Source organism: Dermacentor albipictus, chromosome 4 (assembly GCF_038994185.2).
Source record: "Dermacentor albipictus isolate Rhodes 1998 colony chromosome 4, USDA_Dalb.pri_finalv2, whole genome shotgun sequence".
NCBI classification, from domain to species: Eukaryota; Metazoa; Arthropoda; class Arachnida; order Ixodida; family Ixodidae; genus Dermacentor; species Dermacentor albipictus.
The window spans coordinates 23,582,162-23,608,659 of NC_091824.1; the positions used below are offsets into that span (position 1 = coordinate 23,582,162).

The following is a 26,498-nucleotide window of genomic DNA, read 5'->3' on the forward strand; positions in this document are numbered from 1 at the left end:
GTTCAACTACGCGGGCTCGCCACATGATCGACACGGGGTCCGCGCATCCCATCAGACAGAAGCCTTAACGCGTGTCCGCGTCAGATCGCAAGATCATCGCTCAACAGTTCGACGACATGCTAGCCAAGGGCGTCATCCAAGATTCCTCTAGCCCTTGGGCTGCGCCGGTCATCCTCTTGAAAAAGCAAGACGGGTCCTTTAGGTTTTGTGTCGACTACCGGCATCTCAATTCTGTGACGAAAAAGGATGTATATTCACTTCCCCGGATCAATGATGTTATCGACTGCCTTCATTCCGTATCCTACTTTTCATCTGTAGACCTCCGATCGAGCTAACGACAGGTACCCATCTCTTCAGTTGACGAAAAGAAAACCGCTTTTGTTACCACAGACGGCTTGTTTGAATTCAACGTCATGCCGTTTGTTTCGTGCAACGCACCTGCAACATTTGAAACGTTTATGGACATGGCACTGTGTGTCCTGAAATGGGTGGTTTGTTTGTGTTATCTAAACGACGTCATTTTTGGCCGCGCGTTTGCAGAGCACAACCATCGACTGGACGTTGTTCTGACGTGCCTTGAACAAGCTGTCCTTACCCTCAACTCCAAGAAGTGTCACTTTGGCCAACGAGAGGCGCTAGTATTTGGACATCTAGTAGACAAGTTCGGTGTGCGACCAGACCCATAGAAGGTCGCTGCAGTTAGCGGCTTTAGAAAACCGCATTCACAAGGCGAGCTGAGGAGCTTCTTGGGTCTTTTTTCGAACTTCCGACGTTTTGAGCCCAACTTTGCCGATAGTGCCTACCCTCCGACTTCAGTGCTGCGCAAGGATAACCGTTTCACCTGGACAGCAGATTGCGATTCGTCATTTCGTCAACTGAAGTTCCTGCTCTCTTCCGGACCCGTACTTCGCCATTTTGACCCCTCTACTAGAACAGAATTGCACACCGACGCGTGTGGAATCGGCTCGGCGCCATCCTCATCCAGCGTTTTCGTGACGCCCAGCATGTCATTGCCTATGCCAGCCGATTCTTGAGCAAGACTGAACAGAATTTCACCGTCACTGAGCAAAGTGTGTCGCTGTCGTCTTTGCAGTCCAGAACTTCCGTCCATATCTCTACGGGCGCCGCTTCACGATCGTTACTGATCACTATTCACTACGTTGGTTGGTTAGTCTCCGCGACCCGTCTGGCCATCTTGCTCGATGGGCGCTACGTTTGCAGGAACTTGACTGCAGTCTGTTACAAGAGTGGCCGACATCATGCGGACGCCGACTGTCTTTCGAGGCTCCCTCGACCAACAATTGCAAGTGACGCTGACAATTTTGATGACTTTCTGGCCGCCGTCGACGACATTCTTTTTCCCGACCTGGCCACTTTCCGGGAAGAGCAGCGTAACGACTGCAGCCTGGATGCCCTCTTCGCCTGAGCTTCTCAAACAACAGGTAAAAATGGCTTTGTCATCCAAGATGGCCTGCTCTACAAAAAGAACTATGTGGCTGATGGCACCCGCCTCCTTTTAGTTGTCCCTACGATTTTGAGAGCCCACGTGCTCCGTGCTATGCACGACGACTCAACAGCTGGGCACCTAGGTTTCACCAGAACATAGCACTAGATTCAGGGCGATTCTATTGGATTAGTATGCCACGGGATATAGGAAAGTATGTGGCCAGTTGTAACAAGTGCCAGCAATTCAAGCGCCCTAATACTGTTCCAGGTCGGAGTCCTTCACCCTGTGGCACCACCGTCATCTCCTTTCGAAATGGTTGTAGTGGACTTTCTTGGGCCATCCTCGCGCTCAACAAACGACAACCGTTGGATTATAGTCTGCGTCGACCATCTGACGCGTTATAATGAAACCGCAGCGATGCCAACGGCCACGGCTCTTGATGTTTTGAACTTCCTCCTGTCCTCCGTTATACTGCGTCATGGATCCGCTCGTGTTATTGTGAGCGATCGTGGTCGCCAGTTCGTGGCCGCTGTAGTCGAAGAGCTGTTGCGTCTCTGTGCTTGCCAGTTTCGCCAAGCGACCCCGCATCACCCGCAGACAAATGGTCTCGTCGAGCGCACCAGTAGAACTTTGACCAACATGATTTCGATGTACTTCGATTCCAATCACAAATGTTGGGATGATATTGTCACGTGGTGGTGACGTTAAGAACACAGTAGCAATACTGTGATAGACAAAACTAACTTTTATTGGGCGAACCTGTGCCCACAAAACAGGCTACAATTATAGCGCTACGATAGCGGCGAACACGCTCGGCGATCGTCGAAAATCTGATCAGCGGGTCAAGCGCGTCGGCTTTTATACAGCAATCATCGAATGTTCCAGATTAAACGTTGGGACCCGCATGCCTTCTAAAATGTTCTACACCATTCGTGTCAAGCGATGAAATCAGATAACACAACGTTCGGCGACAACAGACAGCGGGTAGAAGCATCGATAACTTTCCAGAAACTTCGGACACATGCAGGCGCGTCCCGCGCTGTGCGATAAAGTTTGTTAGGCGACAATACTTGTCGCCCGATAAAGACAAGTACACGTGTCAATACCCCCCTCTTAAAAAGCATCGACCCGATGCTGCAAACAAGCGAAAGTAATAAGTAAGCACTCATAGCAAAGAAAAAAAAAACCAAAATAAGGAAAGTTCGTTAGCGTCCGTAAAATGGTTTAAGACGCACCACGTGGACCACTTCAGGTCGTGCGCGACGTCGCTGTGAATGCGAAATGCCGTCTGGCACGACCTCATAGTCCAGAGCGCCAATACGTCGGATGATCTTGTAGGGTCCGAAATAGCGTCGGAGTAGTTTCTCACTGAGTCCTCGTCGGCGTATCGGTGTCCAAACCCAAACACGGTCGCCGGGCTGGTACTCAACAAAGCGTCGTCGGAGGTTGTAGTGTCGGCTGTCGGTCCTCTGTTGGTTCTTGATCCGTAGGCGGGCGAGCTGTCGGGCTTCTTCGGCGCGCTGGAGATAGCTAGCGACGTCAACATTCTCTTCGTCAGTGACGTGGGGCAGCATGGCGTCGAGCGTCGTCATCGGGTTCCTGCCGTAAACCAGCTTAAACGGCGTGATCTGTGTTGTTTCTTGCACCGCCGTCTTGTAAGCGAATGTTACGTACGGCAGGACGGCATCCCAGGTCTTGTGTTCGACGTCGACGTACATCGCTAGCATGTCGGCGAGGGTCTTATTCAGCCGCTCCGTAAGACCATTCGTCTGCGGGTGGTAGGCCGTGGTCCTCCTGTGCCTTGTCTGACTGTATTTCAGAATGGCTTGGGTGAGCTCTGCTGTAAAGGCCGTTCCTCTGTCGGTGATGAGGACTTCTGGGGCGCCGTGTCGAAGCAGGATGTTTTCGACAAAGAATTTCGCCACTTCGGCTGCGCTACCTTTCGGCAGTGCTTTAGTTTCAGCGAAGCGGGTAAGGTAGTCTGTCGCCACGACGATCCACTTATTTCCGGTTGTTGACGTCGGAAAGGGTCCCAGCAAGTCCATCCCGATCTGCTGGAATGGTCGGCAAGGAGGCTCGATTGGCTGTAGTAATCCGGCCGGCCTTGTCGGCGGTGTCTTGCGTCGCTGACAGTCTCGGCATGTTCTGACATAACGGGCGACGTCGGCGGTCAGGCGCGGCCAATAATACTTTTCTTGTATCCTCGATAGTGTTCGGGAAAAACCGAGGTGTCCAGCGGTCGGATCGTCATGTAGGGCGTGCAATACTTCTGGACGAAGTCCTGACGGGACAACAAGAAGGTAGTTGGCGCGGACTGGTGAAAAGTTCTTCTTCACGAGGAGATTGTTTTGAAGCGTGAAGGAAGATAATCCGCGCTTAAATGCCCTGGGGACAACGTCGGTGTGCCGTTCCAAATATTCCACCAGGCCTTTTAGCTCCGGGTCTGCCCGTTGCTGTTCAGCGAAGTCTTCCGCGCTTATCATGCAAAGGAAGGCGTCGTCATCTTCGTCATCTTGCGGCGGCGGGTCAATGGGGGCGCGTGATAGGCAATCGGCATCGGAGTGTTTTCGTCCGGACTTGTAGGTTACAGTGATGTCGTATTCTTGTAGTCTGAGGCTCCACCGCGCCAGTCGTCCTGAAGGATCCTTTATACTCGCTAGCCAACACAACGCGTGATGGTCACTGACGACTTTGAATGGCCTGCCATAAAGATAAGGGCGAAATTTAGCTGTAGCCCAAACGATGGCGAGGCATTCCTTTTCGGTCGTAGAATAGTTGCCTTCCGCTTTTGACAGCGACCGGCTAGCGTAAGATATCACCTGTTCAACTCCGTTTTTCCTCTGGACTAGAACGGCACCGAGGCCTAGGCTACTGGCGTCAGTATGGATTTCTGTATCGGCGTACTCGTCGAAGTGCGCAAGTACAGGCGGCGACTGCATGCGTCGTTTGAGTTCTTCAAATGCGTCGGCCTGCGGCGTTTCCCACTTGAACTCAACATCACATTTAGTTAGACGTGTCAACGGCTCGGCGATGCGTGAAAAGTCCTTGACAAAGCGCCTGTAGTAGGCACACATGCCAAGGAATCTACGTACTGCCTTCTTGTCGGTGGGCTGCGGGAACTTTGCGATGGCAGCTGTTTTCTGGGGGTCGGGGCGTACTCCGGATTTACTGATGATGTGGCCCAGGAACAGAAGCTCGTTGTAAGCGAAGCGGCATTTTTCTGGCTTCAGAGTGAGCCCTGATGACTTGATGGCCTCTAGTACTGTCGTAAGCCGCCTAAGGTGATCGTCGAAATTTTCGGCGAAGACGACGACGTCATCCAAGTAAACAAGGCAGGTCTGCCACTTCAATCCTGCTAACACCGTGTCCATGACACGCTGGAAAGTTGCAGGCGCCGAGCAGAGTCCGAATGGCATGACCTTGAACTCGTAGAGGCCGTCTGGCGTAATGAAGGCGGTCTTTTCGCGATCTCTCTCGTCGACTTCTATTTGCCAGTAGCCAGACTTGAGATCCATCGACGAGAAGTACTTAGCGTTGCAGAGCCGATCCAATGCGTCGTCTATCCGTGGAAGGGGGTATACGTCCTTCTTCGTGATCTTGTTCAGACGACGATAATCGACGCAGAAACGTAGGGTTCCGTCTTTTTTCTTCACCAGGACAACAGGGGATGCCCACGGGCTTTTCGACGGCTGGATGATGTCGTCGCGCAGCATTTCGTCGACTTGTTCTCTTATAGCTTCGCGTTCTCGCAGCGAAACTCGGTAAGGGCTTTGGCGGAGTGGTCGAGCGTACTCCTCGGTGATTATGCGATGCTTGGCGACTGGTGTTTGTCGAATCCTCGATGTCGTCGAAAAGCAGCCTTTGTATCGTCGGAGCAGACTTCTGAGCTGCTGTTGCTTAATCACTGGGAGACTTGGATTAATGTCGTAGTCTGGTTCGGGAACCATGGTCGTCGGGGTAGATGCGGCGGAATCCGAGAGGACAAACGCATTACCGGTTTCCACAATTTCCTCGATGTACGCGATCGTCGTGCCCTTGTTGATGTGCTTGAACTCCTGGCTGAAGTTTCTCAGCAACACTTCAGTTTTCCCTCCATGCAGTCGAGCGATCCCTCTTGCGACGCAAATTTCACGGTCTAGCGGGAGACGTTGGTCGCCTTCGATAACACCTTCTACGTCAGCGGGTATTTCGGTGCCGACCAAAATAACAATGCTGGAGCGGGGCGGGATGCTCACTTGGTCTTCGAGCACACTCAAGGCGTGGTGACTACGAGGGCTCTCCGGCGGTATCGCTTTATCTTCCGACAGCGTTATTGACTTCGACTTCAGGTCGATGACTGCGCCGTGTTGGTTCAGGAAGTCCATACCGAGAATGACGTCTCGTGAACACTGCTGGAGGATAACGAAGGTGGCAGGGTAAGTCCGGTTATGAACGGTTATTCTTGCCGTGCAGATTCCAGTCGGCGTAATGAGGTGTCCTCCAGCGGTCCGAATTTGGGGGCCCTCCCATGCAGTCTTAACCTTCTTCAACTGGGCGGCGATGTGTCCACTCATTACGGAGTAATCGGCCCCTGTGTCGACTAAGGCAGTGACTGCGTGGCCGTCTAGTAGTACATCGAGGTCGGTGGTTCTTTGTCTGGCGTTGCAGTTGGGTCTTGGCGTCGGATCACGGCTGAGTCGTGTTGAACTGAAGCTGGAACGTCGCGTCGTCAAGCCGTCTTTCGTCGGTGTAGTCTTGGCTTCCTGACTTCGTCGGGTCGGTGGCGTGTCATCATTAGGTCGTCGAGATCGTTTCTTTGTCGTCTTCGTCGGCGGCGGAGGATCTTCGTCAGTTCGACGAACAGCAACCGCACCTCCATCGGTTGCTGCTTTTAGTTTTCCGGATATGGGCTCGTAGAGCGGCCCCGGGCTGGGCCGGCGTATGGTCGGCGCTGCGGCGACAGGTAGCGTCCTGGTGACGGCGAACGGGATGGCCGTCGAGGGCTCCACTGAGTAGCGGCGAGGTAATCGGCGATGTCACGTGGGCGCTCGCCAAGCTGTGGACGCGGCGCGTTGACGGCGAAACCTCGCAGTCCCATCTCCCGGTACGGACATCGTCGGTAGACGTGACCCGCTTCTCCGCAGTGGTAGCAGAGCGGGCGGTGGTCAGGAGCACGCCAAATGTCCGTCTTCCTCGCGTAGGTGCGCTGGGCGACGGGTGGTCGTGCTGGCGGCGGCGGCGGCGGACGACGAAACTGCGGCGTGACAGGGCCCTGGCGTGGTCGCGGAGGGGGTCCTTGACGGCGTGCGACGGCGGCGTAGGTCATCGCTTGCGGCTCAGGCTGCGGCGATTCAGGGGCTACTCCAAGTTGTTGTTGGAGCTCCTCACGGACGGCGTCGGCAATCGAAGTCACTTGAGGCTGTGATGATGGGAAGAGCTTTTGTAGCTCCTCCCGCACGACAGCTCGGATAGTCTCGCGTAGGTCGTCGGCGGCCAGTGACTGAACTCTGGCGTAGTTTGTCGAGGTCGTGCGGCGGTCGAATTGCCGGTTTCGCATCTCGAGTGTCTTCTCGATGCTGGTGGCCTCGCGAAGAAACTCGCCGACGGTCTTCGGTGGGCTTCGTACCATTCCGGCAAAAAGTTCCTCTTTCACACCACGCATCAGCAGGCGGACTTTCTTGTCCTCGGGCATTTCAGGGTCGGCGTGGCGGAAGAGACGGCTCATTTCGTCCATGTAGATCATGGTCGTCTCATTAGGTAGTTGCACCCGGGTTTCTAATAGCGCTTGGGCTCGTTCTCGGCGTACGACACTTGCGAATGTCTGCAGGAAGCCGCTTCGGAAAAGTTCCCAGGTCGTTAAGGTGGCTTCTCGGTTCTCGAACCACGTCCTGGCCGCGTCTTCCAATGCGAAGAAGACATATCGCAGTTTGTCGTCGCTGTGCCAGTTGTTGAACGTAGCGACTCTCTCGTACGTCTCAAGCCAGCTTTCCGGGTCCTCGAAAGTTGAACCACGGAACGTCGGAGGCTCCCTGGGCTGCTGCAGCACGATGGGCGATGCCGGGGCTGCCATTGGGATGGACTTGGTGGCGATCTTCCTGGTCGTCTCAGGCAAAAGTCCGTGCTCCTGGGGCAGTTGTTGAAGACGGCGGCTTGCTCGATGGTCCGGGACTGCGTTGGTGTTGTCTTTGCGTTCTGGGCTTGGATCACGTCTTGTCGGGGGCGTCCGGTACATGGACCAAATGCACCTCCACCAGATGTCACGTGGTGGTGACATTAAGAACACAGTAGCAATACTGTGATAGACAAAACTAACTTTTATTGGGCGAACCTGTGCCCACAAAACAGGCTACAATTATAGCGCAACGATAGCGGCGAACACGCTCGGCGATCGTCGAAAATCTGATCAGCGGGTCAAGCGCGTCGGCTTTTATACAGCAATCATCGAATGTTCCAGATTAAACGTTGGGACCCGCATGCCTTCTAAAATGTTCTACACCATTCGTGTCAAGCGATGAAATCAGATAACACAACGTTCGGCGACAACAGACAGCGGGTAGAAGCATCGATAACTTTCCAGAAACTTCGGACACATGCAGGCGCGTCCCGCGCTGTGCGATAAAGTTTGTTAGGCGACAATACTTGTCGCCCGATAAAGACAAGTACACGTGTCAATATCTTACATTTTATCACGTACGCCTACAACACTGCAAAGCATGAAACTACCGGCTACAGTCCTTTCTATCTTCTTTATGTCAGACTACCCCGCTGCTTCCTTCACACCATTCCACCTTTTACTCCTCATGCGGACTCTTCTATTGCCCAGACTCTCTTCCGCGCTGAGGAAGCTCGCCCGCATAGCTCAGCTCCGTACGTTGGCATGGCAGGACCGCTCCAAGATCAGCTACGATTCACGCCATAAGAATGTGCCCTACGACAAAGGGGACATAGTACCACTTTGGACACCACTTCGCAAGCGCGCCTGGTGTCAGAAGTTTCTAGCTCGTTACACCGGGCCTTTCATCATCACCCATCGCCTAAGTGATCTGACCTATTGAATTGCTCGTCTCGTTTCCAATGGCTACCGGTCTAAGAAGACGCAGCTTGTTCACATCGCCCGCCTGAAACGCAGTCATCCCCTTGACTCCGAGTGGACGCAGCAGTTACTCGCCCAGCGCGCTTTGTCTGTGAAGGGATGAGTGTTACGCTAAAGCTACAGAGAGAACGGAGGAAGAGGAGAACGAAGTGCGCTTGTCTTTGCAGCGGCTCGGTGGGGCAACGACCGCTTTTCGTCAATTCATCTTTAAATAAACGCACTCCATCGTAAGAATATATTGGGTCGTCGAATATATTGGGTTGTCGAACTCCGACATTGTCGCATTGCCTTTCTCACACAAGTCCAGTGCGTCTTCAGTGTAGCTGGCAAATTATTCGGCCGGCTGCTGTGCCCGTTCTCGCCAACGTGATTCCGCTCGCAGCTTGTGCACAACAGGGCGACCAAACACAGCCACTAAAGAGGTCATGGGCGAGGGCCACTTCGGTAAATTGGTCTTATGGTTGTTGTACCAGAGACTGGCGGCATTCGTGAGATAGAAGAGCACGTTGCTCAGTTTGGCGAGATTGTCCCATTTGTTGTGTGCGCTTACCCTTTCATATGCCGTCAGCCAGTCCTCGAAGTCGGTGTCGTTTGCGCGATGAAAATGTCAGGGCCCCAGTGCTGAGGCACACCAGAGCACTGGACTGACTGAGGAGGCGTTTCCTGGCATGCGTCTTTAGGCATGGTGTAGCGTAGGGCACGGGATCAAAGTTCCAGGGTTGACGTTGTAGGCCGAAGCAACGTCCACCACTTGCAAAGACATTTATAAGTCACAGGCGTTTGTTACTGACCGTTAGCGCAGGTTACCGACTCTCAGTACGAGCGGCATCCACGAGCAAATGCGCTCAAGGGGACGACCCACTAGAAAGCTCTGGAGAGGACGTCCTACTATATCATTCCAATCCATCTCTACAACACCTACTTCCTAGTGTTGAAGGTTATGTGAGTAAATCAAGTGGTTCTTCAGTTTATAAATCATTTGCCAACATTATCATACACAATGAATGCAGTTCTTAAAAAGTGCTTTACATTGTAAGCTTCTTTTATGGTAGAACAAACTCTCTTATAGGTGCACCTTTCTAGATGCTTGCTGCATTTAAATGGGCCCATATGTTTGACCTAGTGCTGACAGATTAAATGCACTGTATCATTTAGAAGTGTTCCAAAATGGAAAGTTCTATAAGTTTAAAAGCAATGCACTAGCCTCGTGGCTTTAACAGCGTAAGTACAGCTTTGTGTGGCCGGTAAATGGCTATTCAATTTGATACATAGATCTCCGATCGAGTACCATAGTGGGCTATTTGTTATACAATATCATCAATTTGCCATAAGCTTCCGAAAGCTTCCCTGGCATGGATTCTCGTAGGCAATTCTCCTTCACTGATTATATTAAGTAGTTGCGAAGATCGTTTCAACCTTTTCAGAACTTCTGTGTATTGACGTCGAGCTCTCCGCCGACCGTCGGCAGATTGTTCGGCGTCGGTACAGTGTGACAGAGGCTCCGACACGAAGGAAACACGGCGTCGCCGACAGTCGGCAGACCGAAGTCGGTGCCGTGTTGGTCTAGTGTGAATGAGCCTTAAGGAAGCGAAAAAAATGGCACGTTAAAGAACACAATGATTAACCCTTCATTGCTCCTCTGAACGTTGCGCATCGAGATTTGCCGCGCTTAACGTCGGGACTGCTGGCGGTCCTAATCTCGATCATGCATGTTGAGTCACGCGCAGCATGCGCGTTTGGACAACTTTCGATCTCGGACAACGTTGCCTATATAGGAACGCCAGGTGGGAGACGCTCACGGCGGATACTTATCACGCTGCACCTCCCTGCAGTTTTAATTCCATCAATCACTAGGCTTGAGGTCCTTGCGCTGTTTTAAACTACGAAAAGTATCGGCGCAAGCTGTCCCTAGGAAAGCTACGCATATCTTCGTTAAATATCTTTGTCTGTCGGAACGTGCAGCAAGAAGTCGAACTCACCTGCCAAGTCAGTAGCCTATCAGTCAGTAGCCCTCGCGGTGTTTAGCGCCTGTTCTTCGCTTCTGTCACAGCACAGAGCAGCGTCTGTGGCAGTCGACGCGGCAACGTGCTTGTTTCGGAAGACCAGCTGCAGCCGCCGGGTCAGTTGCACTCCAGGCTGCAACCGTCGGCCAGTGGCCGTCGAGGCGCGCGGACGTGACAGAGCCTAATTGGACCGACTCAAGGTGCATAAAGCAGCCTCCCTCTGCGCACGCCTGTTTCCCCAGGAAAGCCGTACTTGTCTGAGCGCCGTGTGTCTCTGGGTGTATTGGTGCTGTGGTGCTGCACATGCGGAATTATTTTCGAGATCTCCCATCGGTCTTCAAGATTCGCAACAGTATATCCGCCATCATGGCATCCAGGTCAAAAGTACCCATGAGAGTGAAAATAAAAAGGGCTTTAATGTAGTCTATGTATGAAGAACGCTGTAATGGGACGCTCCGGAATAGCTTTGACCACATGTTTTTTTTATATATATCTGTACGAAAAATGAGGCACACTAAAATTATTTAACTCATTTTCCAGCAAAATGCTGGACACTGCTGCTGCGTCCATGAATCGAATCCGTGCCCATGTTCTCCGCAGCAGAACGCCATAACAACTTAATCCCTGCGGCTTAATTGTTCGATAAGAACGAGCGTGCTGAAAGAAAATTTGGAAAGAAGGGGAGAAAAAAAGAGGAGGTATGCTGTGCTGCAGGGATTGTCTTTCACGGTATTTCTTACCAAATGAAAAACATATGCTCGGGGAGTAATTTGAAAAGCTGCCAGAACAGTCGTTGCCTTGTGTACAAACACAGTGTGAACAATACACAAGATCATTGCTTATGCAAGCAGTTTCCTGTAAGGGAGGTGAGCAAACACCGTTCAACAATAAAAAAATATTGAAATAAAAAAGCACAGCTAGCAGGTACAACAACCCACGGGAAATTAGTATAAATCATTCACAACTTCTCACCCATTAAACTAGCGTGCTTTCATAGCCAAATACTATGCACTCCAGCACATAAGTAGAAAATGTAGTCACAGAGATTTCATTTTGTTCTTTATTTACAAATGCTGCTACCTCAGATCTGGGACATAGCAGGAGCGGATAAGTACATTAATATAACATACAATCAACATGTTCACAAAACGCTCATGTAGCAATTATGGGTGGTAAGTATGTAGGTCATCTTATTTCACCATTCAATTGTAAACGGGAAAGGAAAATTTGAAGCTATCTGGGTAAGATCAGAACGGAACAATATTCAAAGGATTGGCTCTTCGAGTTATACGCGCAGAAGAGCTAACAAATGCTAGAGGTAAATCGATGAAAACAGAAGCAGGTACAATTTTGTGCAACATTATAATACTTTTACACGTGCGTCTGTGTGCCAACGGCTCAAACGATAGGATGGCAGGATGCAGAGAAAGGGAGAAATTGCGATTATATTGGCTGCAAATAAATATGACAGCTTTCTTCTGCACAGCCTTGATACGTTAGATGCGCAGTGAGGTGACCAGACAAGAGATGCTTCTTCGAGAGTGGGCCTTACAAGGGATTTATAAGCTGCTAGTTTGCATTTCTTGCTGGCTGTTTTAGTGTTCTTTTGAAATACCCAAGTCGCTTTAGTGTCCTGGAACATATTAAGCCGACGTGCCTGTGCCATTTTCAATTGCAAGAAAACGTTGCACCAAGGTACTTTAACGGCACTGACGTAAGTCAAAATTTCTTCATCACTATTGTAGGCGAAATTCAGGGGTTGTTTTTAGTCCGAAAGGTCATAGATACCGTTGAAGTTAATGTCCATTCACCAGGTCTTACTCCAGTTGCAGAAGGTATTGAACGGGTTATTCAGCATCTCTTAGTCATTGACAGTGGTAATGTTAGAGTACAAGACACAGTATTCTGCATACAAATAGAGCTTAACAGCAAAGTTAGAACATTCACGACATAATCAATGTATATAATGAATAAATGTAGTCCTAATACCTGTGGAACACCGGAGGAAATACCGACTAATGATGAGCACTCTTGAATAAATGAAACAAACTGGGACCACAAATGCAAGTAGTCTTTTATCCAGGCAAGCAATTAATTCCCGTGTCTACCTTTAAAAATAGTCTCGCTTCATAAGTAGCTTAGTATGACATACTTTGTACAACGCTTTGGAGTTGTCAGCAAAAATTGTGTCAGTCTGCCCACAAAGAATAAGTGTAAATTGAATAAATTCATTTAGTTGCGTAACCGTGCGAAAACCTAATCTGAAACCATGCTGATGATGCAAAAATATGTTGTTATTATTGAGGTACTGTATAAAACGCTTACGAAGTATGTGTTCTAATAGTCTACAGCAGGTAGATAATACCAAAATTGATCTATAATTGGAAATTGTTTGCCTATGGCCAGATTTGTGCATTGGTACAGCTCTAGCAATCTTCCAGAAACGAGGAACAGTTGGCGAATCAACAGATTCCTGAAAGATGATAGCCAGATACCGCGCACAGTATTCCGAGTATTGCTTTAGGAACATGCTCGGAATGTTATACGGTCTTCCACATGAACTCTGCTGAACGTTATCGGACGTTTTGGAAAATATGCTGAAGTACTATCACAATGAAAAATAGAGATAATGCCGTTATGTTCAACAACAACAGATTTAAAATAAGTACTGAGCGTTTCAGAGCTCATGACAGCATTAGAGCGCACTGTCCATTCACGACCGTAAAAGTCAGTAAAATTTCAAACATAGCTTTCCATAGCGTCCATTCACGACCGTAAAGTAAAATTTCAAACATAGCTTTTTTCTTTATTGCGGCAGATATTTTAGGCCAAGGTTATGTGTAGCGGTAAATTCCACTCGTGAGTTTATTCTAACCAAGTCATATAAAATGCACAGCCTTATATGTGCTCCAATTTATCTATGGACCGGAGGATGCCACACGCAACAACAGTATCCAGTGTAGAGCGTCCGTTTGTCTCACACACCAGTTCCTTGAACTGCAGAGGTAACGTTTTCACATTTCTGCACAGGAAGCGCAATGAGCGTGAATCCCAGCTCCTGGTATGCTCGATATGTCGGCGCCACGAAAATTATAATGTAACATACACGTCGGGATACTTGAATTCTGCTACTCACGAGATGTCTCTCTTCTATATCAAAAGCGCAATGATGCGGCTTCTTTCTTCCTGTGATACACATGTGCACATTTTTCTGCAAATTCATACTGACGCACCAAATCTCGCACCAGATTGAAATCATGTTGACGTCATCCTTTAGTGCAGCACAATCATCAGTTGCATTGATAACATGGTATAAGAGGCAGTCATCGATGAATAATAGTACGTGAGACGAGATTCCGTCACTTGCATCATTCACGTAAGCTGAAAACAAAAATGGGCCCAAGACGCGTAGCTTTGTCGCATGACACACCACACACGCACATCGGTTGGCTGTGCTGCATAGCTCACAACTCGTTTCCGTCTCTTGTTTAGATATTATTTTATCCAATGAATGACAGTGTGATCTCTATTGAACCACAACAGCTTTTCAACTACTGGATAATAGGTACGAAATTAGACGCTTTCTTAAAATCTAAAGATCTAAAGGCAAGATAGTATGCTCACAATGCACGAACTCAGTCTTATGTTACGCAGGGAAGACGACTGCGGAAACCGTGTTGCGTAGGACTTCGGAATGAAAACCTATCAAAATGACGCATGGTTGCTGAAAACCTCGAATACCTGGCAAGCCATACGGGTCAGTGTGATTGGAAGATGAATATATACAAGATCGCGGGGTGCAGATTTGTGCACTGGAGTGACGTTGGCAATGTTCCAGTAAGTTGGTAAAGCGCTTTCTTCCAAACAATTACTGACAATAGGTGCAAAATATTTTCACCCTGCACGTGCACAAGATGAAATTAGCGTGAATGGCAAACCATGCGGAAACGTTGCTGCAGACGAATGGAGTTGTTTTAACAGAATCTGTATGCCTCCCTGATCGATGGAGATAGGACCCGTTGAATCGCAGTCAAAAGTAACATGATAATCGTTAAAAGTCCCGATCGCCCCGCCATGGTCGGGTAGTGGCTCTGGTGCTGCGCTGCTAAGCCCGAGGGCGTGAGATAGAATCTCGGCCGCAACGGCCGCCTTGACAAATTCAGAAACATACGTGCACCGTGCAGTGGGTGCACACTAAAGAATCCTCGGTGCTCAGACTGAGCCCGGAGTCGCCTCGACGGTGTGCCTATTACTCATGTCGTGATTTTGGTAGGAAAGACCCCGCAATTTAGCTTTCAGGTCTCGTAATAAGTAAAAAGCCGAGCTGAAGTATCAGTAAAAATTGTTTGCTTTTCTAAAATCCTCGGGGATGACAGTATCATCGAGAGCATGGTGAGGAATCGTTGTACTATCTTTACCAATAATTTTAACAAATTGCCACATTTCTTTGAGCATCTCCTGCAAACCCAGATGAAAGGTTTAGAAGTGTGTATCGTAGGCTAGGTTTTGCGCATCTTTAGTTTGTTCTGGGACATATTTTATTTATTCTGTCCCGTATACTGAGGGATTCTTTTGATAGGGTGCGTATTGAACGGTTCTACTCCGCGCAGTCCTTCCTTTGCACATCACTGCTTGCTTTTGCTCCTCCGCGGCGTCAACACCCACAATGGGACATCTCGCTCACGCAGCTGGATAAGTTCAACTTTGAAGATATCCGATTGGCCCCACACGCTTGTTTTTGTGCGTGTGTTTCAGATTCGCAAAAGTATGCATCGAGAGCTCGCATTATTTTGTATTTTGGTGGGCGCTTATCAAATACAAATGCAATGGGGTCCAAACACCGAAAGTCGGCTGGCTTGAGTATTCAGCTTGCACTTCGCACCGAGATGGATTGGGGGCCGCCACGCTCCTTCGGTTCCAGTGCACGATCTCACAACTCACAGACCTCGTAAGGAGGGAAGCCAACCGACGCAGTGCCCTCAATGTATAAGATACCCCTAAGTGTCATCCAAGCGCTACTGACAAATAGAATAACGTACGGAACCCCGTAACTCACTCTCAAAAACTGTGCAGTCGATAAGCTAAATTTACAGCAACCTTTGTAATCATAAATAGAAGGAAACTGAACTGAACCCGTCAACAAAGCTACGAAGCTCACCCTGAGACAACCACCTATCGCGACAAGCGCCCGACTCATGAAAATAGGTGTTCATAACACCTGTTGAGTGCTTCTGGAAGTACAGAGGATCAACCAACTCGGCAGGCTGAACATCACGCCGAAGGGCAGATCGGTCCTTTCACGCATCGGCTACGGGGAACGCTACATCTCCGACGCGTATCACAATTCAAGATACCGCCATTCCTAAAAATATTCCTAAGCTTCGCCGACTACCTCGCAACATGCATCCCGAGCATCATCGGGAACGCTGGTTCGCTCGAGTCCATGAGATCCTAAGAAAGCACGGTCCCGTTGCTCGCTACGTCGACGCGGCGAAACACACAAGTGAACCGGCCTTCACCCTGAGCGTGGTCGACGCGAGAGGCAAAGAATCTGTGTCTGCTACCGTCAGGGTGCAGAACTCCGAGACGGCGGAAGAAGCGGCGATCGCCTTCGCCGCCACCATCGCAGTCTTTACAGACTCCAAATCCGCAGTACGCAACTACACGAGAGGCTGAATCTCGTTCGAAACAGTCAAGAGTCTGACGAGTGGAAGGAGTTCACTCCCTTACAGATGCGTCAGGTGGGCGCGAAGGGCTCGATGGAAACGAAGCGAGGGAAACGAAGCGAAGGGAAACGAAGCACAGGTATCCAGACAACGTGACGCACATGTTGCATCCCTTCAACCGTGGTACGATACGACGCTGTTTTTGTTGTTGGCGGTGGTGATGATAATTTATTGCTCTCTCCTTTTAAAGGGGACGGTGACAAATATTCAATGAGGATGCTTGAGTTACCGTGGTCCAGGTACATGGAGCTTGCAGCCCCTACGTGCAATTACTACGGGACTGGACATGTGGTGGAATACCACGCAACTGCAATTCAAAGTTTCAATGTATCGGCGCAACGCGGCATGCGTGTCACATTGCGTGACAAATGGCACGATACGATGCTACTTATTATAATGATGGCGATTTTTTGGCATTCCCTTTGAGACGGTAGGGCGACAAACAGTCACCTGGCCTGCTTGATTTATTCAGGTATGCTACACATGTTTTTCATACTAGCATTTTTGTATGCCTCCTCTTAATCTTATTTTTGTTCCTTGGAACTTCTGTATCTATTAAAGCAATTTTCATACATTGCCATAACATTCCTTGCCTTCCTCATGACTTCTCTATCTACGTCATACCCGGTACCGCTACCTATGCAACTGCTACATGGCCTGTCACCTTGTGTAATAATACGCAGCTGCAATGGGAAGGGCGTGCGTATAGGTGCTACGCTGCTCGCATCTCATATCTCATGTAAAGCCCCTCAATGATGTAAAGATTTCACTAGGGTACTGCCGGTAGAACCCATTTATTGCTACATACCTCCGCCTAACCTCTTCGTCTTCTTCTCTTCTTCATTACCCCGCTGGCGATGTGGATCGCCACACTCTCCCAATTGGCTGTCCTGGCCCCTACGATGATAATACGGTTGCACGTTCCCTATTAAAGCCTTTTCAACTTTTCCAGTGGGTCCTTGGTAGTATATTGTCGTTAGCAGTCCTTGTTGTCTAGCAATCTTGATGACGTAGTGAGTTCCTGTAACCGGCGTTTTCGAATCATGTCCTTTTCGGGCCAGAATCCACGGATCTGGTTCAATCTCCGGCATCTTTGTGCAGTGTCCGCGGTCAATATTCTTTCTCATTGTCGCTCTATATTTTTGTCCCTGATGAGAAGTCTTGGGATCTTCCTTTAGATCAATTTGTTTCCCTAAGCCCAATTCGTGGTCCGCTGGCAGCCATGAACTCGTTCCAAATGCCACAAAATATGCGCTGCATCCCAGGCCTTCTGAATAGGATCTGTTGTGATGTGCAACAACGGCTTCCAACGTGCATTTCCAGCCGCCTCCTTTGAACTCGGAGTATAATCGTATGTATATCTTCAAGTCCCTAATCACTCGCTCTGCAAGGGAATTCGCTTCCGGATGGGTAAACTGCTTGGAAGCGAAGAGCGATATTTCTTTTCTCAGCCAAAGCCGCAGTTTTTCGCTTTTAAATGCTAGGTCATTGTCTGCGACGACGACTCTGATGCTTTTGAAAAGAGAGAAAGAGAGAGAAAACAAGGATAGGAAAGGCAGGAAGGTCAACCAAAAGAGCATCCGGTTTCCTACCCTACACTGGGGGTATGGAAAAGAGGAATACAAAGAGGAAAAAGGGAGAGTAAGCACTGAGTGCCTGTGAGAGGGACACTATACACATGGACACCATAAACGGTCTCTTACGCCGGTGCACTTCAAGTAATGCACTAGTGCACGAATCGCTTTTCGAGCCAGTGATGGGTGTGGCCACGGTCCGAGTATCTTGGACTCGGTGAACGGTCTCGACTCCAGTCGGTGTAAAGTTGCCCGCAGAGAGAGGCGTTGGACATCGTAGCGAGGGCACGTACACAATACGTGCTCGATGGTTTTTTTCGCGCCCACAGAAGGCACCACATTATATTTCAATGGATTCCTGCTCTTGAAAGAGTTCTCGTTCCAGCAATTATATCACGCCGTTCGCGTGCTCCTTTCCAGCTTTGGCGTTTACAAAACGCGTGCAGTCGTCCACGGCGACAACGAATCCCTCCCCCTTCTTTTTGATTTCAGCGAAATCAAGACGCACACCCTCGAAGAGGCTATCGCAATACTCACGCAAGACCATTCTGTTGCCTCAAGGCTTGTACTTGGCTTTGCCAAGCTGACACTGATGACAGGTTTTCACATAATTTGTGATGTCTTCTTTCACTTTTTTCCAAGTGAAACGCGGGGCTATGTTATGGTATGTCTTCCAGAATCCGTCGTGTCCTCCTGAGTCCGGACGAGTGTGGTAAAGCTTCTGGACTGTTGGCACTTTGGTCTCTGGCAAGTAAATTTTGCCATTCTTTACTTTCATTTCCTGCGTGCTTTCCCAAAGCTGTAACAGTTTCATATTTGTAGTTGGGCATTCATGCCACGCGTGGAGTCGAGATAGGGCCTCGGCACCCTGATGTTTATGTCCCGGGCGATGTATGACGTCAAAACTTAATTCTTGTACTTCGCTAACCCATCGAGCTATTCTGCCCTTCGGCTGCGATAGCTCTAACAGCTGCGTCAACGCGTGGTTGCCTGTGAACAGCTTGAAGTGGTTGCCTTCCAGGTAGCTTCCAAAGTTTCGGCTCGGCTGTACAAATCAAATGCCACTTTTCCAACACACACTCTTTCATGTTTATTGCTTTCTGTCTGTAGAATATGGCGTTATTCCAAAGTTCCACGGGGTTATAGAATGCTCGAGAGAAAATCTCCTTCCACTCATATCATGGTTCATCCAACTGTGAACTTAAACGAAGATCGTACCATTTCCGTGCGTTGTAACACAGAAACGCCCGCATGTTCTGTATGCGATCCGCGTCACTCAAGCATTGGTTTGTCGAGCAAGCATACTCATAAAAATGAAGCCAGGTATGTACACCGGACGAATTGGCATCAAATATGCCTGGTTTTACGAAAGGCTGTTCTCTCTGGTTTCGAGATCTAGACAGCGTAACAAGGTCTAGCAGCGGCTGCTGTTGCTTCATCTGGAATTTCTGAAGGTCAAGTGGTGCGTTCAGTGCAGTTATGTCACTGTCTGGCGGCGTTACAGCTTGCTGAATTTCATGAGTTAAGATGGGCCCTTTAAAACAAGTTTCAGATTCGTCTTGTTCATTGGACGGTGTCGTCAGCCGTAAACCTGCAGGCACTTGGAACGCTCCATAGAGCATCAGGCGTGGTGAGATCCTCCAGTGGCCCGGCATGTTGCGGGTCACTTGCTTTGTAGCCTCTCATGGTGGCTCGTCCTTCGTTGTACGCGACGTTCATCTTCTTCTCCACAGGTTCCTGTTTACGACTGCGCCAATGTAAAGATTTCACTAGGGTACTGCCGGTAGAACCCATTTATTGCTACATTCCTCCGACTAACTTCGTTGTCTTCTTCTCTTCTTCATTAACCCGCTGGTGATGTAGATGGCTACAAATGAAATAAAAGTAGCGTCATCTCCTCTCTCGTCTTCCTGCGCCATCGTTCACTCTCTCTTCTGTCGATGGTGGCTCCCCCTACGCGGTGCTGAACTAGCAGACGTTCACCGAAGACGCTCTCCGAAGGCGCTCTCTGCGCTCTCCGCGCGTCTCTCTTCAACGCTAGGTAAGCGGCGAGAACACAAAGCGCGAATCCATTCAGTAGTCAGCACTTTTGTCCGCATCGCAGATCGCTTTCCAGGTACGGCCCGCGTGGTGGTGCCGGCGCCCGAGTACGTTTGTTCACGGTTGGTAACGGTTCGATGCGGATGGATAAGGCGCTAAAGAGTGATAACAGCTTATAATGATCGGAATGTCACCAGCGCATCTCTTTGCCTACGTACCGTCACTGCTTCGTCACGTACGGCGATATTCTCAAAGGGTGCTGTTCGCATACATTCAGGCCAAACAAAGTCAGCGCCATGGAATGTATGACTTAGTCGACAAAAAGCAGGTGCGTGCGAAGACGACTTCATTGGGAGAGAGAGATAAATTTATTTACAGAAAGTCAGAGAGGTTGGCCTGTCCCGGCACGAAAGTTGCAAATAAACGCAGCGCGAACATCCGCACCTTCGAGAGAGAAAAGCTAACGAAGCTACATATAACAATTGGCAGCATATGAGTTTAGAGATCAGTGAAAAATCGCTCGCTTACATCACAGAGCCGGGACCATTGCGCTGGGTTGAAATCAGCCCGGGTCATTCTATGAATAGCCAGATTTTTCTCCGTGGCGCGTCTCGCTTGGCAGATGGAATACGGAATAGTCGGTTGCCGTCCCTTTCCCTTGTGCTGCACCTGAAGGCACATCAACGTGGCATCGCGACCACGCAATTACGCTACAAAAGCACAAAGGAGGCGCGAAACGTGGTGCCCAGGACATTTCAATGGCTGGGAAGCATAATGTGTTACTTTAAAGGGGCCCTGAAGTTCTTTTTATCCGGCCGAGAAATTCATTTAGGTTGAATTATGAAGTTCTTTGCCGCAAAAGTACTTCAATACGTTCAGGAGAAGACGAGTTGTTGAGTTGATGACAGTCAAACGCCGTTCGCGGAGCGTTCACTGTTTCTTTATTGTGTTGCACTGCGAAGCCTACAACGCAGCTGGATCTTCACAACGCTCCGCCTACTGACCGTAGCGCGCAGTTCAAATGTCATTTTGGATGTTCACGTAGACGCCAATATTTACGATTTTGTTCGCCTACGACACGCCAAACGCGGTATTCCTCAGCGAGGCGCAGTGCGTTCGGCCAGCGGACTCGTCGCGGCACCCCGCGGTGGCCGCGGTATCTTCGCTATGCAGCAGACTGCAGTTACATGCAACTGCAGCGTTTGCTTTGTGCATACCAATGCTCGAATTGGCCCTCGAGCTCATGAGCTCCTGTCTGGCTTTGCTATGTGGTGCGGACCGTCTTTGTCCTGCACCAGCTTGAACGGCGGATAATGGCCACATCTAATTTCCGCATTGTGAAGTGCTATCAATGGCTCAGTACGAAGCGAAGTCGGCCAAGGCGTCTAACCAGAAGCGACGAGGAGTGATCGTGCGCTGGCAAGTGTGCGAGTGGTCTGGCCTAAAGGTTCGCGTGGTTCCAGGGTAGTTGAGTGTTCAAAACTAGTCGAAATTAGTGAGACCCAGTGTCTACGATACCAGTAAGCAAAGTGGAGAAAGTTTAGCTCCTACGCCAGCGGCCGCATCCGAGCGTGAGCAGACAGTAGTCAGCTTCTTCCGGAAGTACGTAATTATTATCGAAATAAATTCGAAAGCAGGTTTTCGCTTACTTCGGCCAGAGCGTCATAATAGTAGGACGTAATAGTAGGAAAAAGCGCACTGATTCAGACGCCCATCTTGATTGATGTCAGCTATTGGTCAATAGCAGCCGTGTATCGTAATCTGCTATGTCGTGAAATAAAGCGTTCAGAAAAGAATGAGAAGCACGCTCCTGTTGAAAAGAGAGCGTCCGAGAGAAAGGCGGCTTGCGAGCTCCATGCGGCGCGCACGACTTCAAAATTTGGCGGCGACGTTGACAGAAGCGTATGCTATCAGCGGATTGTTCTTTCACCAAGTCCAAGAGGTGATTCAGAGCCTCTTTAAATAAAAAAACACGTCACGCTTGGTTTCGTCTCGCTTCAAAGAAAAAGCTTTCAACCATTTTCAACATTCTGTGGTGAGATATTTTGGCTCATTACTCCGGAAGGGGTCCAGCTTGTTTAGGTGCTACCTCTCCATACAAATATTCTGAGGAATAAACGTGGCATAGTGCTGTGTAAAGCAGGGTTAAGCACGAAGCCTACTTATCAATGTATCATCTGGCATAATATAGCCGACTACCAGCGCAACTAACCTCCTTTGAGGTTTATACTCGCTGAGTTGATAAGCTAAGGAATCGATGAAAATTTCACCAATTCTCGATCTCTTGTAGCTGGCCTGCCTGTTATGGCCACGTTTGTTCAGGCCGGCTTTGGCATAATATCACGCTCGTTTACTCATCTGCGGGAGCGCGTTAATAAAAGAAAGCCAGCTGGAATAATATCAAACTCATGTGCCCATCTGCGAGAGCACGTTAATAAAATGTAGCAAGCCATATGTTTCAAAAATACTAATTTTGGACGGTTAAGGTAATCGACTGGGCAAACATGCAATATTATTGTTAACATTCAATTGTTATCGCTAACCCACATTAGATCTTGCAGAAGCAGGCGCCGCAGCATTGTGCCCAGATTTACGCCAGTAAATATAGGTCAACAGTAACCATGATAGCTGCCCTTCGGCATCCCAATTAGTCGGCAGGGTGCATTTAGTTCTTAAATTCCGTCATTAGGTTCATATAAACAACCTCGAGCTTAATATTACCACAGCAGCGAAGTGGCTTTATTATTTGTAAGCGTTTGATTTATTGGATAATGCGCGAATATTTATACAGTGCGCCGTGAGTAATCTCCAGACATGGTAAACATAAAATGAACAGTATCGAACCCAATGATAATATATGAGTGATAGTAAATAAAATAAAGGTGAAGAGACCTCATGATTTACTTAGAGCATTCTTCAATAATTGCTCAATTTATAGCGTAACGGCGGACATCGTGCTGGCACTCACTGGTTCTGCGTTCACGGGCACTTACTGGTTCTGCAACACTGGGTGCTATGACGTAAAACTATTCCAAACTTTTCTATTCCAATTCTGCAATCCACCCAAAGCGATTGGTCCAAAACGTTCTTGGACCACCCCCCACTTCACCTGTCTGTTACGCGACGTCACGAAAACCGTGATAGCTCCCCATCTGATATGACGCGTACATGCTGATTATGCATGAGTTGACCGAACAAAAGAAAATTGGTATTTGTGATTCAACCCCTTTTCGCTATTAGCCCTCGGCTATTGGTCACAAGTTTTCTGGCTGCACACACTTCACCTGCCTGTCACGCGACGTCGCAAAACCGCAAAAACTGACCGCGTGAAAGTGACGTGTACGCGTCACTTTCACCGTTATTTCAGTCATTTCAGCCCGTTGGCTGAAATGACTTATAATCCTTAGAGCGTCTTGTCGCGACACCGCAAAGACAGCAATGAGCGAATCCGTGATTTTCAGACGGTTCCGGAAAAGAAGCCACCATTTTTTTTTTGATGCTTCGAAGTGAACGTGCTAGGATAATCTTCAGAAGCGCACTGCGGCAGCATTTCTTCACTGAGAACGCATTGTGCACTTGCTAGCAAGATTTGGCGTCCGAACGCCGCACAGCGCGTATGAAAGACCCCATTGGGGACGGCTCTGGATTTTTACCGATCGGTTTTGTCAATCTGCCCCGAGTTAATTCCCGAGCAGTTTTTTTTCTGTCTGAACTGCCACTGCAGCAACTGCAAATCTAGAAAATATTTGCTTAAATATTAAGGTCGACATGAACAAGTTGGCTTTGCACCTCGAGGGAAATGCTTGCGACACCAGAACTATGCAAATTGTGTCTGTGTCATCGTCCGTTAGCACGCTATGAGGGAATCTGCTCAAAATAGTAGGTCACATTTACTGGGCACCAGGCCGGTATACATCAGTTGCAGTTGATTGTCAAAATACTGCCCTGTCACTTTTACCCGTATATGTGAATGAAGACCTCTATTTAGGATGATAGCGCAGGTATACGCGTAACTTGTCATACTCCGCTTTTGTAATAAAGAGTACTTCATGTAACTTGAGCCAAAGTTTTCAAATATGCAAATTCCACGAAGCTGCACCAAACCAAGGTAATGTTTTTTGCCGCAGGCCGTCTCTTCTCTGCTCCTCCTTCACTTTCTCCCTCGCGCGCTCTTCCGTTCATGTAACGCTGGGCTCCGCGTTCGCTCCGTTACGAGGTACAACGCCGTCGACGCTCAACGCAGGAACGGGCGCCTAAGATCTGTGCTCTAAAAGTTAGGAGAGAGCATTACGTCACGCAGCGAGCCTTCCCAAGCGAGCGCACCGCGAAGCCAGTCCATATGCTCAGTGGTAGCCCAACACGTGACCCCTTGCGTCGAAATCACAAAGCAGGAATCTAGATTTGCTGAGAGGTTTCGTTCCTAGTAAGTATGCCAGTAGGTTTCACTCGGTGCGCGCTTGTTCGGCTGCACGGCCCTGGCTTTGCCTGCACAGCGGATACACTGAAACCAACCGCGTACTTTGACGTGCGATTGCGTGTTACGCCGATAGGCGTGACTTTATTTATGTTCTATATTTTATTTATACATGCTGTCAATCCTCGTAGGGATTACACTAGGAGGGAAAAAAGAGACAGGGATTCAGTACAAGACGAATAATAAAAGATTAAACAACCAAAGGTCGCCCAATTCACGGCTGCAAGGTATACAACAAGATCTACGCAATTAAATTTCACAGCCAAAATGACATTGACACTTCACTTATTGACAACAAAGGCAACAACTCAACACCGTTGTAAAATTGCGAGGCTAGCAAACCACTTAAACGGACCCCAGGTGTGCTACTAATAATGGAGATGGTCAGGCTATTCCATTTTCTGATCGCCAGGGTAATCGCGTAGCGCGATGCTGCCTCTTAACTTTTTCGTCCCTCCATGGTTTTCGGCGCACGCTTTAGGTCGAGAGAGGTGGTGAAGCGGGGAGAAAAGAAGTGCAAACAAACAAAAAGGAACTACCGAATGAGGCGAAAATTTTACGTCGAGATATCGCGATAGCTCGGCCGACGCGTATTAGAGGCTTCGTCCGCAATTGGCATCATTCATCTTCGTTTTGAGATTAATCGAGTGCGCAGTGTTGGATGTGTGTGCGCTAGCTGACTTTTCCGTCGCCACGCTAGCCCCATTTTCGTGTGTGCGTGTGTCTAAATAGTGCACACATATGTTCGTAGTGTGCAGAAACGCGTTTCCTTTCGTGCACTGGGGCTGCTAGTGCAAAGCCTAGCTGTTCAGGCTACCAAGTCTCGTTAGAACATTCTTATTCGCGTGGTTCATCGTACTACTGAAGCAATAAAGTTTAACTGGTGTTTCTTACTTTATACCAGCATATCTGAAGCATGCGTATGTTTCTGCGCCCTTCTTGATTTTCCCGTTTCTGCGCCTAAATGTTCTTACTGATAGATGCATGGCGATGTCAATCAATAATTAATTCGGGGAGTAACATAACGCACTTACTGCTTCTAATTATTGTGCTATGTTAGTATTTTCGTGATGGAATTGTAGGTTATGCAAACAACATTGAAACCACTTCAGCTCACATATACATATCACTAGAATTTTTCTTGTTATTGCATTTAACTACTGCAGACCGCGTAAGGCATCTTCTGTCAGGCCCTTTGAAACAGGGCCTGACAGAAAGCCACCTAGCCTGATTGGTTTAATGAGGCATACTATACACGTTTTAGAGCGCAGATCTTAGGTGTCCGTTAGTGCGGCGAGCGCAGGCGTCATGCCTCGTAACCGAGTGAACGAGCCCAGCGAGAATGAGAGCGAACGCGGAACGCAACAGGGAATGAAAAAAGCGGCGAGAGCGAAGAGAGGACGAGGAGAAACGCGGAGGAGGAAGGCATGGCGAAAGCGCGAAAAGAAAAGCGCAGTGCCGTGAACGAGGGACTTTGCGGCGACGATAGCTACGGGATGGCGCCAGGGTGGCGTGCGTCGTATGTATTGAAACAAAGCGCTGCATGAGCGCAGGTTGTCTTCAGCGCCTGCTGTGGATCGTGGCCACGCAGTCACCCACGCGGTTCCTCTCAGGATGTACCGATTAGCGAGGCAGTCGCGCCGCACTCCCCACTGTTTGCAGTGTCCCGCACGAGACAGACTCTCCACGCCAGCCAGTATATCGCGAAATGAAAACACGCGCACACAGCTGCGCTCCAATTTCGCATTAAGGAGTATCGTAATCGTCGGCAGTTTTTTTTAATCCTAGTATTTTTATATACATCTCCTTAACCTTTTTTTCAATAGCGTTACCTCAGCACAATCTGTTCATCACGTGAAAAGTGTAATGCCTAGTATCTGCACAAAAATGCCCTATTTGCGAAGACATTTAATTGTTATAGTAGTGTCAACGTAGATGGTTGGTAGCTTAATAAGCGACCAGGAACAATCGAAAAAGAACGATCAGAGAGGATACCCATAGGGATACAAAGGACTCCATAGAACATTCATGGGGAATCCCGTAGTAGGGGTGGGCCAATTGAAATTTCGGAGGGGGGCAACTTGAACATTAGGCGTTGTCCAAGCTATATCTGGAGGTAGGCCAACTTGATTGTTGCTTTTGCCTCGACTTGAAATTTGAGA

General features: G+C 48.9%; 1 protein-coding gene across 2 annotated transcripts in view; it reads right to left on the reverse strand.

The window, feature by feature from the left end:
- Positions 1 to 10,630, reverse strand: part of LOC135919225 (uncharacterized) — a 68,045-nt gene extending 57,415 nt beyond the window's left edge. Inside the window, exon 1 of one of the 2 annotated variants that reach the window (XM_065452926.2) lies at positions 10,499 to 10,630. The gene's annotated coding sequence lies outside the window, so the exon portion shown is untranslated. Of the gene's footprint in view, positions 1 to 9,069; positions 9,332 to 10,498 lie in introns of those variants that run through there. The other variant, XM_065452927.2, reaches the window with a different exon arrangement.
- Between the last annotated feature and the right edge of the window lie 15,868 nt (positions 10,631 to 26,498).